The 16,999-nt window shown below is 49.4% G+C and overlaps 1 long non-coding RNA gene across 1 annotated transcript; it reads left to right on the top strand.

Annotated features, from left to right (window-relative positions):
* The first annotated feature begins 700 nt into the window (after positions 1 to 700).
* On the top strand, positions 701 to 6,265 carry LOC140609775 (uncharacterized). The gene is made up of 3 exons (XR_012011509.1): positions 701 to 2,292; positions 2,602 to 2,798; positions 6,129 to 6,265. It is a non-coding gene; the product is annotated as an uncharacterized lncRNA (long non-coding RNA).
* Positions 6,266 to 16,999: the final 10,734 nt, after the last annotated feature.

Below are 16,999 nucleotides of genomic sequence, written 5' to 3'. Positions count from 1 at the left end.
TGTTTTACTATAACCAGAAAATTTAAAAAGATTAAAGAAAAAAAAGCTATGTGGCCAGCCCCAGTGTCTCAAGAAACTGCCAGATTTGACCTCATGTCCCAGATTCTCCGTGACATCTACCTGCTCTCTTTGGGCTGACAGTCCTAGAGGGCTGGACTGGTGGCCAAAGCTCCTCTACTTTCCCCACATATCCTCCAAGGCTGAGGATGGTCCCTCCCTAAGCCCCACACTCAGCCATAGGCAGGGTTTTGGGCTCCCTGCTACTTTGGAATCAAGTCTGAATGTATCTCCATTGGTCATAAACCCTGAAACAAATCCATTTCTATCACTTATATCAAAGTTTTGCCGAGTACAAGGAAAAACGTGAATCTAGAAGGTTCACTAGTCCAGCTCGTATTTTCCCATTGACTCGGTGCCCTTTTATTTGAAGGGCTTGGAGTAGTACCTGGTGAAACAGTGGTTGCGCTCAGACCGCTCTTGCCACAGAGAAAATTTATCTATTTATTACTTATTTACTTTTAAATCACTTATTTATTTTTAAATATTTACTGTTAAAAAAATAGGAAAAAAGCTTGCAAATTTCAGTGCTTCTAGAATGCCTTCCAGTTCGGTCCGGATCATACCTACACTTTACGGCCCAGCTCCAATGCCCAAAGAGCCTCCGAGTCCAAAGTGATCAATAACTTCCTCTTCTGGATTCCCATAGCATCTTATCTTAAACTTTCTTAAGATAGTCATACTTTTTATCCTAGATTACGGTAATTGATATGTATCCATCTTTCATGTAGAGTGTGGCACAGGCTGTTGTATTGCTTGATCTCCCCCAGTGCCGATGCAAGAAAGATGCTTCCTATATATATTTGCTGAATACAAAATATAAAAATCCTTGGAAAGGTTATGCTAACTCTGCAAAAAACAAATTGAAAATGGCAAGATTTCAGGCCCCATAGTTCCTGGGTAGCACAGATGTCTTTGGCCAAGGGTGGTGGGCTCTTTCTGCTTCTTCCCATGTCAGCCTCCCCAGGCAGCTGAGACTCACAGGAAGCCTGACTCGACGTGTGAGGCTGTTAATGAGACAAATGCAAAGTGGTTTTGACCACTCATCCAAGTCACCGTGGAATCTAATTAACAAGCGTGGTCTTGACCAGCACATGAGCATAAGAGTTCACATGCATGCTAACATCGCCAGCGAGACCTTTTGGAGGAAAAGAGAGTCTCACCGAGTGACAGAAGTGGTCATTTCACAGAGAGAAGCCGCCGGGTTGTTCTAAGGGAGCACAGGCAGGGACATCTGTGCGGCCCGAGAGACCCAGACTTGACGCTTTCAAGTGAGCAACAAAGGACTCTCCAGCTTTCAAAATGCATTTCTTCTGTCTGGAGCTCTCTCCTAACTCAGGCCCAAGGTCAGAGGAAGGACGAAATTACACATGGAGTCACAAAAGAATCTATTATGAGTGCTGCTACTTTTCTCCTTGGAGGTTAACTCCAGTTGGGAACCCTCTTCATGGGAGAGCTTGGCAAAAACACAAAATAGAATCAACGGCAATAGCCTCTGGATTGCGCTTTCCCTGGGAAGGGGCTCTTGACAAACCCGTCCTGGGACACTCCACTGAGCAAGGCATTTTTGCTCTTCTCCCCTCGTTCATGAACGGGTTACGCTTCCCTGAGCTATGACAAGCAGGCATGTCACCTGCCCCTTGACCTAGATCCTCAAGGTCCTTCTAGTGCCTCGACCAACAACGATGAGCGTGGAGAACATAAAGCTCCTGCCTTCTGGTGCCCCCCCTTCACCGTGCGGTCTTGAACAGCCACGGACTAACCTCGCCAGGCCTCTGCCCTGCCGGATGTTTATTTCCTCTTGATTGGCCAACTACCTGCTGCTTCTAGGGGCCCGATTTTCATTATTGTTCAATATTTATTTGAGTGTCAACCCAAAGCAAAGTATAGAACATACGTTTAGATAATGGTTCTCCCCCTAAGGACGTGCAGGGTGAGGGGAAAGCAAAACGGTGATTAAAGGAATGCAGTGATTGGAGGATCAGGCAAGTGCCTGGTCCATTCTAGTTCCCTTTCCCTAGAGGAACCTGCCAGACGCCTTCTTTCTTCACAGATGTCCTCCTCCATCCCCCACCCACCAGCCCAACCCTTTTTTTGCTCCCACATCAGATGTGCTTACAGACTTGAGGACTGGCTCCAGCTCTTCTGAATCCCTGAACCATATGTTTAGATTCTTTGTTTTGAAAAGCACTGGGTGGTTCTACAAGAGACAGAGATTCATACCCAAACTCTATGGTAAGTGCTCCCTGCTTTGGGGGTGAAAATGTTGATGCTCAACAAGAGCCAATGTCACCCGAGTATAAACTGATTCTGTGCTAGTCACAGAGCTAGAAGGTGTGTTCAGGGGTGTCCTGTGACCTAACATGCGTGAGATGGTCAGAAGGGTCTTGGGGTTTTCCCAGTGGAAAATACAGAGGCTTTGGCCAGACGTATGTGGGAACTTCCATTTCCTCTTTATTACTCCTTTCTCCTTCAAAGTTTGACCTGATTCTTGAAAATAAGACAATAATCCTAGAATGCTCCACTCATTAATATGTCTTTCAGGTAACATTTACTGAGCATCTGCTACATGCAAATATGGTTCTCCAGACAAACAGAAGATACAGATATAGACACACACATGATTCCTAAAAAAGAATTGGTTTCCCATAATTATGGAGGCTAACAAATCCCACGATCTGCTGTCTGCAAGCTGGAGACCCAGGAAAGCCAATGGTGTAAACTCCACGCTAAGTCCAAAGGTGAGCACTGGGAACACCTGAGGGTCTAAGTCCCAGTCTGAGAAGACTGTCGTCTCAGCTCAGCAGTCAGGTAGAGACAGAAATTCAATTTCCTTCTGCTTTTTGTTCTCTTTGGGTCTTCAGTGGGTGGGTTGCCGCCCTCCCTCTGTGGGGAGGGCAACATGCTTTACTCAGTCTACCAGTTAAGAAGCTAATCTAGAGGGCGGGGGTGGGGGTGACTGGTTGGTGGGCACTGAGGGGGGCACTGGGTGTTATTCTATATGTTGGCAAATTGAACACCAATAAAAAATAAATTTATTATTAAAAAAATAATAATTATAAAAAAAAAGAAGCTAATCTATTCTGGAAGCAGCTTCGCAGATGCATCCAGAAATAATATTTAACCGGGTCCCCGGGCATCTTGGGGCTCAGTCAAGTTGACAAGTGAAATTAAGCCATCACAGCAGGTCTTCACTCTGGGTACCAAGAAGTAAGAGCTGGGCCTTGTCGTCAATGTACAAAACCACTACAATCATCTCTCCCCTCAAGGAGCCTCCTTCCCCTTTATTTCATCTCTCCTCACCAGGTGTGGCAAGACCAGTCTAGGATTACCTGGGTGAGCCGTACGCTCCCTGTCCTGAGACCCAGCACAAGCTATCTCCGTGGAAGGGAGCTGCCTCCTGGCCTTTGCGTCCCTACCGCACACTTACCCCTCAGATCTGGGCCCTCTTTGATGCATCCAGCCAAATTTGGATGCTCCTTCTTCAACATGCTGTGTGCACCGCCCCGTAGGCTTGCTGAGGACTATGTCCCACCCTCAAGCCGCAAGCTCCTCGAGAGCGGAGCGTGCATATTTTTATTTCTCTATTCCTGCCGTCTTCCCCCGTGGCTCGGGAGGTGCTCAACAGATATCTGCTGATTGAATAAATAACTCATTAACTGTAGAAAATGCTGAATCCTGGGAAGTGGCAGCAGTCGTCCATTGCACTCAGCGTTTTGTAGTCGTTGGGTCACTGTCCTGGTCGTTCCCCGTGTTGTACAGATGAGGAAACCAAGCGTGCCATGGTCGTTGCCTTGCGGGTTTGACACGTCTCATGTGATGGAGCCCGATCTGGGGTCAGGCCTGTGGGGTCTCCGTCCGATGGCGCGGGGCCTGTCCTCGGGGGCCGAGGCCACCCAGGAAGGCGGGCCTGTAACGGAGGCGCTCGCGGCTCTTGGCGAGGGCAGCAGTCGGGCCCACGGGTGGTGGCGGATGCGTCGCCCGTTCTTCCCCAGCCTGACCTACGGCCTCAGAGGACAATTCCGGAGGAGGCAGGCCCCGGGCTGGGGAGTGGGGGCAGCGGCGGGGGCCCGGGCACTGCGCAGTGTTGAACTGATGGCTGCTCCCGTCCAGATCTCGTCTGAATGTGGAAATTAAGGTTTTCGGCAGCGAACTCCAAGGGATTTTGTCAACATGAGATAACTGGCTTCTGAGATAATGACTGAGTTTAATCTCACAGAAGCCTGCCACCGGGCAATCCTCTCGACAGCCGTGCAGCCCGGGCTGGTGCGCGAGGGGCAGCCCAGGCGGGCGCAGGCGGCTCTGGAGGACCAAGGCCCAGGGCGCCCAGAGCTCAAAGCTCTGTCCAACGTACGTGCAATTATTATTATTATTATTATTATTATTATTATTGAAGCCTTAGAGGCAGTTTCAGATGTGTTCATTTCTATTTTTTTCTGTCTCTCTCTCTCTCTTTTTTAATGCCTACGTTCCTCTTCCCCAATAATGCTGCCCCGGAAACTGGTTTCTCCTCTTCAGCGTGAAACACAAGACGTAATATTTCCCCACTTCATACCCCAATCTAGAACCACTTGAACCTAAACATTTATTATTGTCCGTGATGCATTGGGTGCAGAGAAATTAGCCAGTGACTGAGGTCCGAGATCCTTCTACGTTTCCTTTAAAAGAAGACCTAAGTCCTCTTATTTGAACTCTGCTGGAATCTGACTCTGAATGGATTTCCTCTTTGTCTTCCCCATCGGCCGCTGAGAGTGATCAGGGCGTCCAGGGCCCACGAGGGTCCCTGCCCCTTGCTTGCTGGGCCGTATGGAAGGAAGGGCCACGGCCGGGGGCCCTGGAGCGCGAGGTGGGGGGGGCTGTCTTTGTTGTTTAGGCCTTGTTACGTGTGAGGGTAGCTTTCCTGAGTTTCATTTCAAAGCTGCACGTCCACCCTCCCCAGCTCTCTCAGCCGGCCTAGTGCTGCAAGGACACCCAAGGTGAAGCGAACAGGCGGGGCCTGCTCCTCCCCGGGGTTACTGGCCACCTGCGGTCCCTCCCTGCGGCTGCGGGGGGCTCCTGGTCCGGCTACCGGCTCTTGCCATTCGAAGGGGCCAGATGAGGCCTTTGGCTGCCAAGGCGGGCGACCCCGAGCCGCTCCACGGTTGGGACAAAAGAAAGACGCTGCAATTACGGCTTGGAAGGCACCCCTGTTCGCATCACCGCCTCCCTCACCGAGGGGAGGATTACACCGAATTAGCGGGGACATCTGCGGGGACATCTGCGGGGACATCTGCGGGGACCAGGCGGGCCGGGCCTCCGCCGGCCGAGCAGCGTCACCTCTCTCTGACCTTCGGGAATGACAGGGTGCTGTGTCCTCCTGACGCGGCCGCGTGCTACGGGAGTGAGAAGCCGTGCCCGGACACGTGCACCATCCCTGCTGCACTTCTCTTTCTCTACGTCCCTCGTGGAACCCAAGGGTCTGCTGAAGAGTCTGGGCTGGAGGAGCCTGCGACGCCGGGGGGCCCCTGGGTGGCTCCAGGGAATTCAGTGAAGGGCCCCTCTGTGGCTCCCCTCGGAGGTTCCAGTTTGTGGTCACGGCCCGGAATGCGTGTTAGGGCTAAGGGAGGACGACGCTGTGGCCGGGTGCGGATGGAGCTTTTAATAAGACTCGGAGAGTGTAAAAGATGGTTCTGGACGGCAGAACAGGCCGGCAGGGGGCGGGGAGCAAGAGAGCTTCCCAGCCACCATCCCTCTGGGTGCCTTGGGCTCCCTGCTGCGGCCACCCGGCCGCTGTCACCCGCGGGCTCCTGGCGTCCCCTTCAGCCTGGGGCCCCAGCTCCACGTGCTGCCGGTCCCCGAGCGCCCGGGAGACGCCAGCGGCCGAGGCAAGAGCATTTGGCTCGGGAATAGGCCAGGCCTGGTGAGGCCACCACGGGCAGCTCGCGGCCCGGCCCCTCGGAGCGCGCGGAGGCCCCCGCCCGGGCAGGAGGTGGCTGCAGGCGGGGGGTGGGAGGGCACTGGCGGGGCTCGGGCCCCCCACCCGAGGATGCTCAGCAAGGGCACAACCTCCTTCTCTCCTTGTTTCACTGCAGGTCTTGCCAGGCTCTGGCTTTCTGGCCGCCGTTGCGTCTCCGCCTTAGATTTGTCCCCCGCCACACCCACCTTTGCTGTGTCTTCAGCACATGGCGGAAGTGGGTTCCCGGTTCTGCAGGACCCTCGTCCGGGTGAGCGGGTGAGCCGGTCCCCTGGGAGCCAGTTCCAAAGTTGCAGAGAGAAACCTGATTCGTTTAGATTAAGTCAGTGCAGGGAAAAGGGTCGGGACAGAGGATGTGATGACCACCCTGGTTCGGGTCATACAGTGCGTGGAGCATCTCGGGCCGGCACCCTCTGGGGCAGGGACCCTCCAGGCAGGGACCCTCCGGGGCAGGGACCCTCCAGGCAGGAGATAGGGTGGGAGGCCCAGGGCGGTGGTACTGGGGGGGATGGTCATAAAAGATTACTGTGCCTGCCTGGACCTTCATTCATTAGGGCTCAGAGGTGCGTGTGCATGTGTGTGCACGTGTGTGTGTGTGTGTGTGTGTGCACGTGTGGTCTTAGGGTTGGATGCAAACCTCCCAAGCACCTACCGCATCAGATAGATAACCAGATAGGGGAAGGTTGGATCCCCGTTTTGTCTAGAAATTTCTTTTTCTGAAGGCACCTTGCTGCTTTGCACACGAGCAAAGTTCCTCATTAACATGGCCCTTCTGAATCTGGGGATTTGGGCCCAGATTATGTAATCATCCTCTGTCTTCCCCGGGTGGATAAACTGATATATGCCGGGGAGCCTTTTGTGAATTTACATTTCCTTTAATATGCATCGGGCACAGATGGTTACCAGGTTGTCTCCGATCCATAAGTCTTCTTTCATCAAGGGCTGATCAAAATTTAGTGCAAGCAGGTTTAAAGGGACAAGCTTTTAGGCTTGGAAATGTGCATATAAATAAAAATGTTGCTGTAGCGGCTCCATTGTTAATGAAAGAAAAATGATCCATGTCCTCTTCTGGGATAACGGAGTCTCTGAATATATTTATTTCAAGATTTAGGTGCTGGGGGGACTGGCCACAAATCACCGAGCAACCATTAATGAGCCTCTGTCCCTACCTGTTAAGCTTATTAACTGCCTGTTACCTACAGCTCTATGTCCCACCTGGGGAAACAGAACGGATGCTTGGGCAGCACAACGGCTGGAAAATACAGAAGTTAATCAAACGCACGGGGGGGCCTGGAAGTGCCATCAGAAGACGTGTGCCCTCTGCAGTTACTGGGGGACCTGCGATTCTTGGGAGGAAGCCCCCGACCCTCTGATGTGAGGTTTAGCTCATCGAACCCACCGGCCCTGAGTCAGTGTCTCCTCACTAGGTGCTTGCAGAGGAGGCGAAGGAAGCGGATCTGGGGACCTGGCCCTTGAGGAGCCTGGTGCTCCGGGGGGGGGGGGGCGCTCCAGGGGCCCAGGGCCTGGTGCTGGGGGTGGGGACGTGCTCCAGGGGCCCGAGTCCCAGGGCCTGGTGCTGGGGGGGGACGTGCTGCAGGGGCCCGAGTCATAGGGCCTGGTGCTCCCGAGGGGGGGGACGTGCTCCAGGGGCCCGAGTCCCGGGGCTTCTGAGGGAGGGAGCATCAGGGCAGTTATGCAGAGTGTGTTGGGATCCGCACTAAGGCGGTAAAAATCAGAGAGCGTGGTTGTGGTGGCGTGGGAGGGGTCCTCCGTGGGGACAGAGGAGACTGGGTTTTGCTCCAGTTGTACCAGTGACACTGTCTGTGCTGTTTATTCAATGTCTCCTCGGCCTGGTTTTCTTGTTGATAAAGTAAGAATTTGAACGTGTCGTTGCCAGAGTGTTCACAGGATGTGCCTTTACGTGTCCACGTGTGGAGTGGGTGCGGCGAGTGTCCACGGGGGGAGCAGGTGCGGTGAGTTGCCCAGAGGACAGGACAGCGGGTTTGAGCGTTTCAGAGCGGGGGACATGGGGCCTGGAGGTCCTGTGTGCTCCGAGGAGGGGTCCCCGAGGGGAGCCGGGGGGGTCCCCGCAGGCCGACAGGCCGCACCGCTGGGGGCGTGGGGAGGTCACGCTGGAGCCGGGGCCTGGTCCCTGACCCAGATTTTCGTCCTCCTGGTGGTCGCCTCGGGCTCCAAGGCAGCGTTCCCTCCCACTCGGGCCGCAGCAGTCTTTCTAAAGTCACTTGAAGGCAGAGAGAAATACTGGAAACTAAAAAGCCTTCACTCTGATTAATTAAAGGAATCATCTCAAATTTAGAAAATTGTTTAAATAAAGGAAGACACAAAATCGCATCAGCGGGCCTCCCTATGTTAATTAGGGCCATTTTTCCTTGTTCCTCGGCGCTGCTGCAGCCGCGGCCCATCCATCACGGCTCTCGGGCGTCCTGATCAATCGACTGTACCATAAACAACGTGTCCCACACGTGGCAGATGATAACATCATTTGACTCGACACAGGGTAGAAAACTCCCACGTTTTTATCCTTCCAGCCCCTCGGAAGAGAAAAAAGACAGCCTGGAATTAATTCCTCACTTGCCGAGACATTTTTTTGCAGCCTCCACCGGAGTAAAGAAGGGGGACGCAGCACCCCCAGGACGAGCCCCCCTCGGGTGGCAGCTCGGGAAGGGAAACCTGGACCCCGGACACCGAGCAGCCCCTGGCACAGCGTGGGCGCTCGGCTGCTTTCCGACAACGGAATCCCCACAGCTTATTTCAGAGTCTCTGGAAGAGGCGGGAAACCTGGGAGAGAAGCAGTATTCATCATCGGAAGAGGTGCTTCTACTCTGGAGAATTGCACATTTTTTGCTTGTTGAAAACAAGTAAATATCGAAGATCTGGTAAGGACTTCCGCTCCGCTGACCCCCCAACTCCCCATGGGATTGACCGGTGGTCTTCCACTCCTTCCCTGACACATGGTGACTGAGGCTCGTGACCCTCGAATCCAGGGGGTCAGTTGGCTGCTCGGCCTCGTGGCCGTGGGCCTCTGCTCCTTGGCTGAGCTGAGAATTTAATTAAATATGACATGAACGGATGATACCTTTAAGGAAAGAGAGTCTTCTTTATGAAAATAAGTTGTGTGCTTTGGAGGAACTCCATAAAGTCAAATGCTTTAAAAGTCGATGTGAAATCAGTGGGCAAGAAACCCGTAAATGACCGAAACGAAGTGAACATCTAGGAGGAAGATGCTTTTAGCTTTAAAGAAACTCAGTCTGGAGGTGATTGGCGATGCACGGTGGCGTGAGTGCGCGAGATGCAAGAAACACAGTGTGTAACTCCACTCGGCAGAGGAAAGTACACGGGAAGTTTCAAGGGAAAAGAAAAAATTTAAGCCACATACATAGATTTTTTTTGAAAATGACTTGCTGCCTTCCCAAACCTTTTTTTTTCAATGATTTTTCCTGACCGGTAGACAGCATAAGAGTTCTACTAAAAAAAAAAATAATAATAATAATAAATTCAAGAAAATTAAGGCCACACAAGCAGCAGCAGCCTGTGTTTAGTTTTCTTTTATTTCTTTTATTTTTTTTGAATTTTTAAATGTATATACTTATTCTTTTTTTAATAATAATTTTTTTCCATTTTTATTTTTATTTATTTTTTAATAATAAATTTACTTTTTTTGGTGTTCAATTTGCCAACATAGAGAATAACCCCCAGTGCTCATCCCGTCAAGTGCCCCCCTCAGTGCCCGTCACCCAGTCACCCCCACCCCCCGCCCTCCTCCCCTTCCACCACCCCTAGTTCATTTCCCAGAGTTAGGGGTCTTCATGTTCTGTCTCCCTTTCTGATATTTCCCACAGGGATTGGTGGTCACACCCTTGGAGACGGCAGCAATTCGGGGGCCTCGCCGAGCACCCCCAGGTGAAATGTGACCCCACCCAGTGGCCTTTCACGGAAGGGGATGGTGCCTTCAACAAATCCGTCTTGCCATCAATCACCTTGTTGTCTTGCTCTCTTGTTCTCTGTTTATGTAATGTTTTATGCAAATGTTTTATTTGGGAAAATTTTCCAACTTAACAGAAAAATGCAAGTGTGATGTGATGAACTTTGTATACCTTTCACCTAGATTCACACGTGTTGACGTCTTGCAGTAATTGTTTCATTTCTCTCTTTCTGCAGAACTTCCCACCACAATTCTCCATCTCCCCATCCCCTCTTTCCCCTCCTCTTCCTTCTTGCTAGAGGACTTGAGATGCCATGATATTGACCCCTGAATACTTCTGTGTGTATCTCTTAAAAACAAGAATATTCTTTTACGTATTCATCATATAATGATCCTAAGATTCAGGAAACTTAACATTGATACACTCTCTCCTAATATACAGCTCATATTTAGATCTCATCCCAATTGCATCTCTTTTTTTAAAAAAATTATTTTAGAGAGAAAGTTCCAGTGGGGGGGAGACGGAGAGGGAGAGGGAGAGGAAGAGAATCCTCAAGGAGCCCCCCCCCCCCGAGTGCGGAGCCATACACGGGGCTTGATCTCATGACCAGTGAGATCACAACCTGAGCCAAAATCACCAGTTGGATGTTTAACCCACTGAGCCACCCAGGCGCCCTTCAGTCCCATCTCTTATATCATGTTTTCTTGATCCATGATCAAATCTAAGATCACTCATTGCACTCATCGGGCCTTTTTAGTCTGGAATAGCTCCTCAGACTTTAGTTGTCTCTCATGGCCTTGACATTCTGAAAGAGTACCTGGACATTATTTTGTAAAACGCCCCGTGATTTGTTTCCCTGACTTTTTGGCGGGAATACTACATAAGTCATATTGCATCCAGCCTAATGTGTGACAGCAGGAGGCACCTGATGCCAGTTTGACTCGTTATTGGTGATGTTACTGGGATTGTGTAGTTGGGGGGCATCCACTGGAAAGTTGCCACTTTTTTCTTTCTACTGAACATAATGAAACTATAAATATACTACTTCCCATCAAACATTTACCCAACTGTTTTATCATCCCGTGATAATTTTTGCCCCAGTCCGTTATTACTATTAAAATTGCCAAATGCTGTACCTGTTTCTCTACCGTCCCACTTGTAAATGGAGAGATGCAAGTACTTGCTAGAATTTGGAGGTGAGGATGGGGAAAACCAACATGCGCTACTTCTTCGTCCCCTAGTTGGCCAACGAAACAAAAATGTATTCCTTTAGCTATTCCCTGTGCCTACAAGTGGCATTCTAGATTCTTGGGCATGTCATAGCCTTAGATTTCCTCCCATCCTTCCTTGAGCAAACCCTACAGTTTGTCAGTGGTTTTAACCCCTTTGTTTAGGTTTTAGGTTTTAATCCTTTATGTTTCTGCATTTCCTCTGTCCAGCCTCGAAACATGGGAGATTAGCCACTTTTTGTTCAGTCCATCCAGTTATTTGCTTTTTGTTTTAGGGTTTTTTTTTTTTTTAATGGAGTAGGTGGGAAGGAAAGGGTCCATCCAGTTATTTGTTTTTTGTTTTAGTTTTTTTTTTTTTTTAATGGTATAGGTGGGAAGGAAAGGATACCTATAAAAAGACCATATCCTGAGGATAAAGGAAGGGAGGGAGGATGACCCTCAGATATCTGTCCTCAGTAGAATAACTACAAAAACACAATCAGATGTCTTGCATTACAAAGCTGAATCTCCTCCTTGCATGGCATCTCCTTGTATCACCTTCTATGCTAAATGAGTGTCTACTTCCTGGCCTTGACTCACTTCTTTGCTTCATTTAATGCCCACCTGCACTTTTACTTGGCTTATCTCATTCACATCCCTCAATAACCCTGTGTCATTGTTATTACTGTCAGAGTCTCCATTTCACACAGGAGGAAACAGACGTCAAGAGGTTGGCCTAAGATCACGCAGCCAATAACTGAGGCTGTCTATTTCCAGAGGCCGCTCTTTTGGCCGCCGTGTTTCCTGAGAAGTGAGCAAAAGAGGCGGCGTAAAGCTCATGTATGTAAGCCTGGAGTTCCCCTCTGGCCTCCAGTAGAGTCCACTGGCTACGTTTCGAGCCACATTATGCTTTGCAATATAATCACCTTGGTCATGTGGCCCCTCCGACGAGGTGGCAACTCGTCTCAAATCAAGCTGATTCTCATGAAATAACAGTGGCCACACTGACAGAGGGCAGCCGGGCAGCCGGACAGCTGGAAAGGGCCCGGATGGCCCATCGCCAGGCCAAGGCCGCTGTAGTGGACGTCCTGACACACCCAGCCCTCGGGACAACAGCCCAGAGCTCAGAGACCTATTCACACACCGATAAAACTGAAACAAGAAGAGAAGCATGCCTTGTGTATTAATCTCTTTTGACATTTTTTTTTTCTTTTTTTACTTTTGTGAATCTGCTCTTGCTCTATTAAGAATAGGGTACCGTGGTCCGGGGAGAATCGCTTCATTGCGGCTGCAGGATAAGGAAGCAGGATTCCCTGGTCTCTAAAAGGTCCCCTCTAGGTTCGTGTATCTAAGCATCAGCTGTTATTTGTAATCATCTGTTTCTAGAATATCAATAACTTCTTTATGTGACACATAAACATGGCCCACACCGAAGTTGATCTACAACTTTGAAGTTCAAACCACAGGAAAATTCCTAAGACGGTGCTCTCCTAATTGCTTCCCGGAGCAGGCACTTTTGGCAAATCGATTCTCCCAAGACTACGAAGAACACTGACATCATTACCATGGTCAGAAGACAAATGCATCACCTCATGAAAATGTTAATGGGCATCACTAATTGGAAGCGGAGGGCGGGCTGGGAGGTCCCCGTGGGCTGGCCGAGACACGGCACCATCGAGGGCTGGGCGGGGAGTGTTCTGAGCCCCTCGGCCTCCCCCGATCCCTTTCCTCCCTTTGCTCTGCCCGCCTTCGTTGGAAGCTGCCGCCTCCGCCTGTCCCCGTCTCCTCTCCCGTAGGCCTCCTCCTCTCTGCTGCCCATTGCTGGCAGGACCGGGAGGATCAGTGATGCGAAGGAAAGACAACGAAACCAGGAGCAACAATGAGACATCAACATGAAAATTATTTCAGAGTGACTGCGACATCTGATAGCAGGCATGTCACGCAGGCCGGGTCCCCTTCCCCGTAGCTCCGTCCTGCTCTTGTCTCGCCTCTGAAAGGTCAATTCACGACGGAAAAGAATATCCAAGTGATGAAGATACGAGCTGCATTCCAGCTCCACCCTTGCTTTCACTTCTTTTGCTGCCACTTGGAAGTGACGCCATCCTACTGCATTTTACTTATGTTTGTTGGCTGTGCCATGCTCTTTCCAGAATGAGAGGGATTCAAACAACAAGCACGAACCGTCTTTCCCATTGCGAAGTGTGATCAATGGGTTTCTATTATTCATGATAATCAACACGTACATACTACATACCACGTACCAGGCACTGTTTTACCATTTCGCGTATGTTGACTCAATTCTCCAACACTCCTGTGAGTTGAGCCCCATTATTGCCCCCTTCTCCCATTTTGAGGAGAAATGGAAACTTAGAGCCTTTAAGTAGCCCCTGCAAGATCATACATGTAAGAAGTGGAAGCAGTGCTTGAAATCATACACTCTGGTCCAGACCCCAGGCCTTTGGCTGCTACGTGACGTTCCCTCTCCTGGTGCAACGGTCACACGTGTGATGAGTGGCCACGTGAACGAACCCACTGGTGCTCAGTGAACCCTTTCGGACCGGCTCTTCTGAAGGTGGGGACTACACACAGCTGCTCTCCAGGGGCTGCAATACATGTAGATTCAAATACGACCCAGCTGATTTCCTAAGGCCCAGGAGATGGAATTTTTTGACAAAACTAGATTCCAGCTTTAACACAGTTGATTGGTTGGATTTTGAAGAGTTTTCTGTGGGTTTCTTTTGGTCATTTTTAACTCTGATAAGAAATATGCTCTTCCCTGGAGCCTTCACCTTTTCTTAGGCATTTTGAATGTCTCATCTTCCTCTTTGTCACCTCTAAAGTGGTCCCTTGGCATGCCTTCAACCTTTTCTGCCCAACAGCAAGTAGTTTATTGCCTCCTAAGCAGGACCATCCAGAACAGGTTTCAACTTGAAACCTCATTCGACTCTTCTGCTGGAGGGCAAAGCTTGCTTGGCACAGAGGCCCTCATCCGTGGGGGCCGGTGGATCCTGTGTCCTCTTGAGGAATGGCCATGGCAGGGTTTCCTTGAGATGTCCATTGACTTCTTGGTGGACTGTGTTGCTGATGTTTGTGGATGTTGGCCTCCCTGGATGTAATATTCTAGCTAATTCTAGGTCTTCTGACACTCTGAGGGTCATCTCCTGGTAGAAGAGAAGAGATGCAAATTTTCCTTTGAAACTCAGCCATGGGTTGGCCCCAGCCTTGGCCCCAGTCACTAAAGCCAGCAGTGGTTTTCAGTTTGCCCACAGAGCTTTCAGCTAGAGGTGATGGAGAGAAGGGACCAAATAAAAATGTCAGGTTGGTACATGCCACTTGTGCAGAAGGATACACTTATTAGCGCTTAAATCTTAACCAAGAAATAGCTTTATGAAGCAGGAATCGGCATGACTGGTGGAAGCCTGCTCTCCCGTTTGGAAATCACTAAAAGTCCATTTCAAGTTTTCTGTCTTTGATGACAACCCAACAGCATGGCTTCCTCTCAAGTACGATCATTTTGAGTCGCTGCACTGGTTAACTTGTCCCTGCTGGTGTTCTCTTAGGGATGGTTTCCCGGGACACAAAAATGACTCCGTGAAGTGAATTCCACTCAGCTGACAACATTTTATTTCTTTGTCAGGTTGTGACACAGTTCTTATGTGCATGGGTGTGTGTAGGGTGGCCTGTAGGAGGCCTTTGGCTATATTTCATACTTTTCCCACCTTACTTAGGATAACTATTCCCAGTTTTCCTTGGCCAGTCCAAATTTATGCCCATTGCTCCAGCATTATTATGAATAACCTTTCCCTCTAAAATTGTCCCAATTTAGATGGTAAATGACAGATGTCTGCTATTTCTAGGGAACCCAGAACAAATATCCCATGGGCACCCATTGTGGTAGAGTTGAACAATGAGGTTTAGAGCTAAGCAGCTTCTTTGAAACCCTGAATTTTCCGTGGCCGACAGGACAATGTAAATCTCTCTGAGTCCTAGTCTCATCATCCAGAGAATAGAAATAATAGCACCTCGTAGTTTTCGTGAGAATTAACTGGGTTAATTCAATATATTTATGAAAACACTCAGACGTGTGCATGAAACCCAATAAGGAGGGGCGATGTCTGTTTAAAGACAGTTTTTCACCCGGGGTGAGTGAGGGCAGGGATGGATTATACCTGGTTGTGGTGTAAATGAGTCTTGTGGTGGAAATGGGGCAGAGACTTGAGTGAAAGAAGGAAGCCAGGCGATAGGGAAAAGAGGAGATGAATTAGAAGTAATTCTCGTGCAAGACACAAGAATGTTGATTTTAAACGCAGCGTGGAGATCGTTTCCACTCGGCTCCGCGGTAATTGCACACGGCTCCTCCAGGCGTGCTGGAAGTTTCTCAATGTATTTTATGTCTGGAGGTTTGGATGCTTTTCTGTGTCCTGGCCCCTCTCTCATGTTCTCTTGCAGCAAGCTCGCTTCCCCTGAAAACACGGCATTTCTGTGCAAAGGCTTATGGGTACTGGGAGATGTGAGTCTCCAATAACGGAAAAAAATTAATCTGATCACACAGAACGAGCCAGATCGCCATGCTGGGCAGAGCAGGAGAAGAGGTGACCCTCACGGCGCCTCCCAGGCAGTCGGCTTCAGCTCAATCATGAATTACGACAAGGACAGGACAGGTGTCGTGTCTGCGCGATGCACAGGCCGGACGCAACCAGATTCTACTTTTTCCTGTATCTACGACCCATTTACTGCCTCACCCAGAATGAAGATAACCTCCTGAGAAGTGAAAGCCTTCGACACGTCATCCTCATCATCGAGGTAGTGCGAGTTTTTTATGGGGAATAGGTCTCCGTTTGTACCATTCACAGGCCGCCACTGTTTTGGCATATCTTATTCGGTCATATTTCTACCATTTTGCATTCCTTTTCTTAAAAATTTTTTGGCTCACACCATGTTATAGTGTTACCATGTTGCAATTACCCTGGATTGGTTTTCCAAAATTCACATAATTATTCTCCAAATATTGGATTTTGTTTGTTTCGAATTGACGAAGTACACGTGTTTGTGTACAAATCCTTGTCGGCGTTTGGGATTATTACTTTAGTGTAAGAATTAAGAAAGAGTAATTATAGGGACCAAGGTATGAACCTTTTTAAAGTTCTTTACGTATATCGAAAAGCTGGGAAGCTACATTAAAACACCGTTATCAGTTCACAACTAATTTAATATTCTTTTCAAAATCATTTTAATGACGTATAGTAGGCGCAAAGTATAATCGTTGTAATTAATCCTTACAGCACTGCGTAGCACACGCTAGTCAAGCTAGCATATAGGTTAATCCAGACTTCAGTATAAAAATTCTGATTTCCTCTGTACTCAGTACTGATAATTCTAGAATACTGGAAGTTGATTCCATTGCTCTTATGGTTTCTCACGGCCTCGTGTTTTTCTGGGAGTCCTGACGGTACCTTTTCTTGCTCATCTTTGTATTCAAATTATTTTAGACACCAGGCTGGCAGCAGGAAGGGAGGAAGGGCAGAGATTTCTTCCTTCAGAAACAGCTTAAGGAGTCACGGGTGGGCTACACTTCTGGCATTTGCAGCATGTTTCGGCACAAATTGTGGAAAAGATGCTTTAGTTCTAAAAAGGAGTGATTTTTGTGTTCTGTTAGCTTCCGCGGAAGAGCATTGTACAAGTCGGGCAGAAGCCTTGGAATGGACTTCGTGGGGCCTGGGGGTCTGCGGTTGCTTCGCGTCTCCTTGAGGTGAACGCACGGGTCCCAGACGACAACTTCCGACTCTCTTCGGCTCTCTCAGAACTTGTCCCTGGCGAGACAGAACCCTCGCCCCTGC

This window comes from Canis lupus, chromosome 2 (assembly GCF_048164855.1).
Source record: "Canis lupus baileyi chromosome 2, mCanLup2.hap1, whole genome shotgun sequence".
Lineage (NCBI taxonomy): Eukaryota > Metazoa > Chordata > Mammalia > Carnivora > Canidae > Canis > Canis lupus.
The sequence above is the reverse complement of the archived record's forward strand: the minus strand, read 5'-3'. Positions and strand labels throughout refer to the sequence as shown.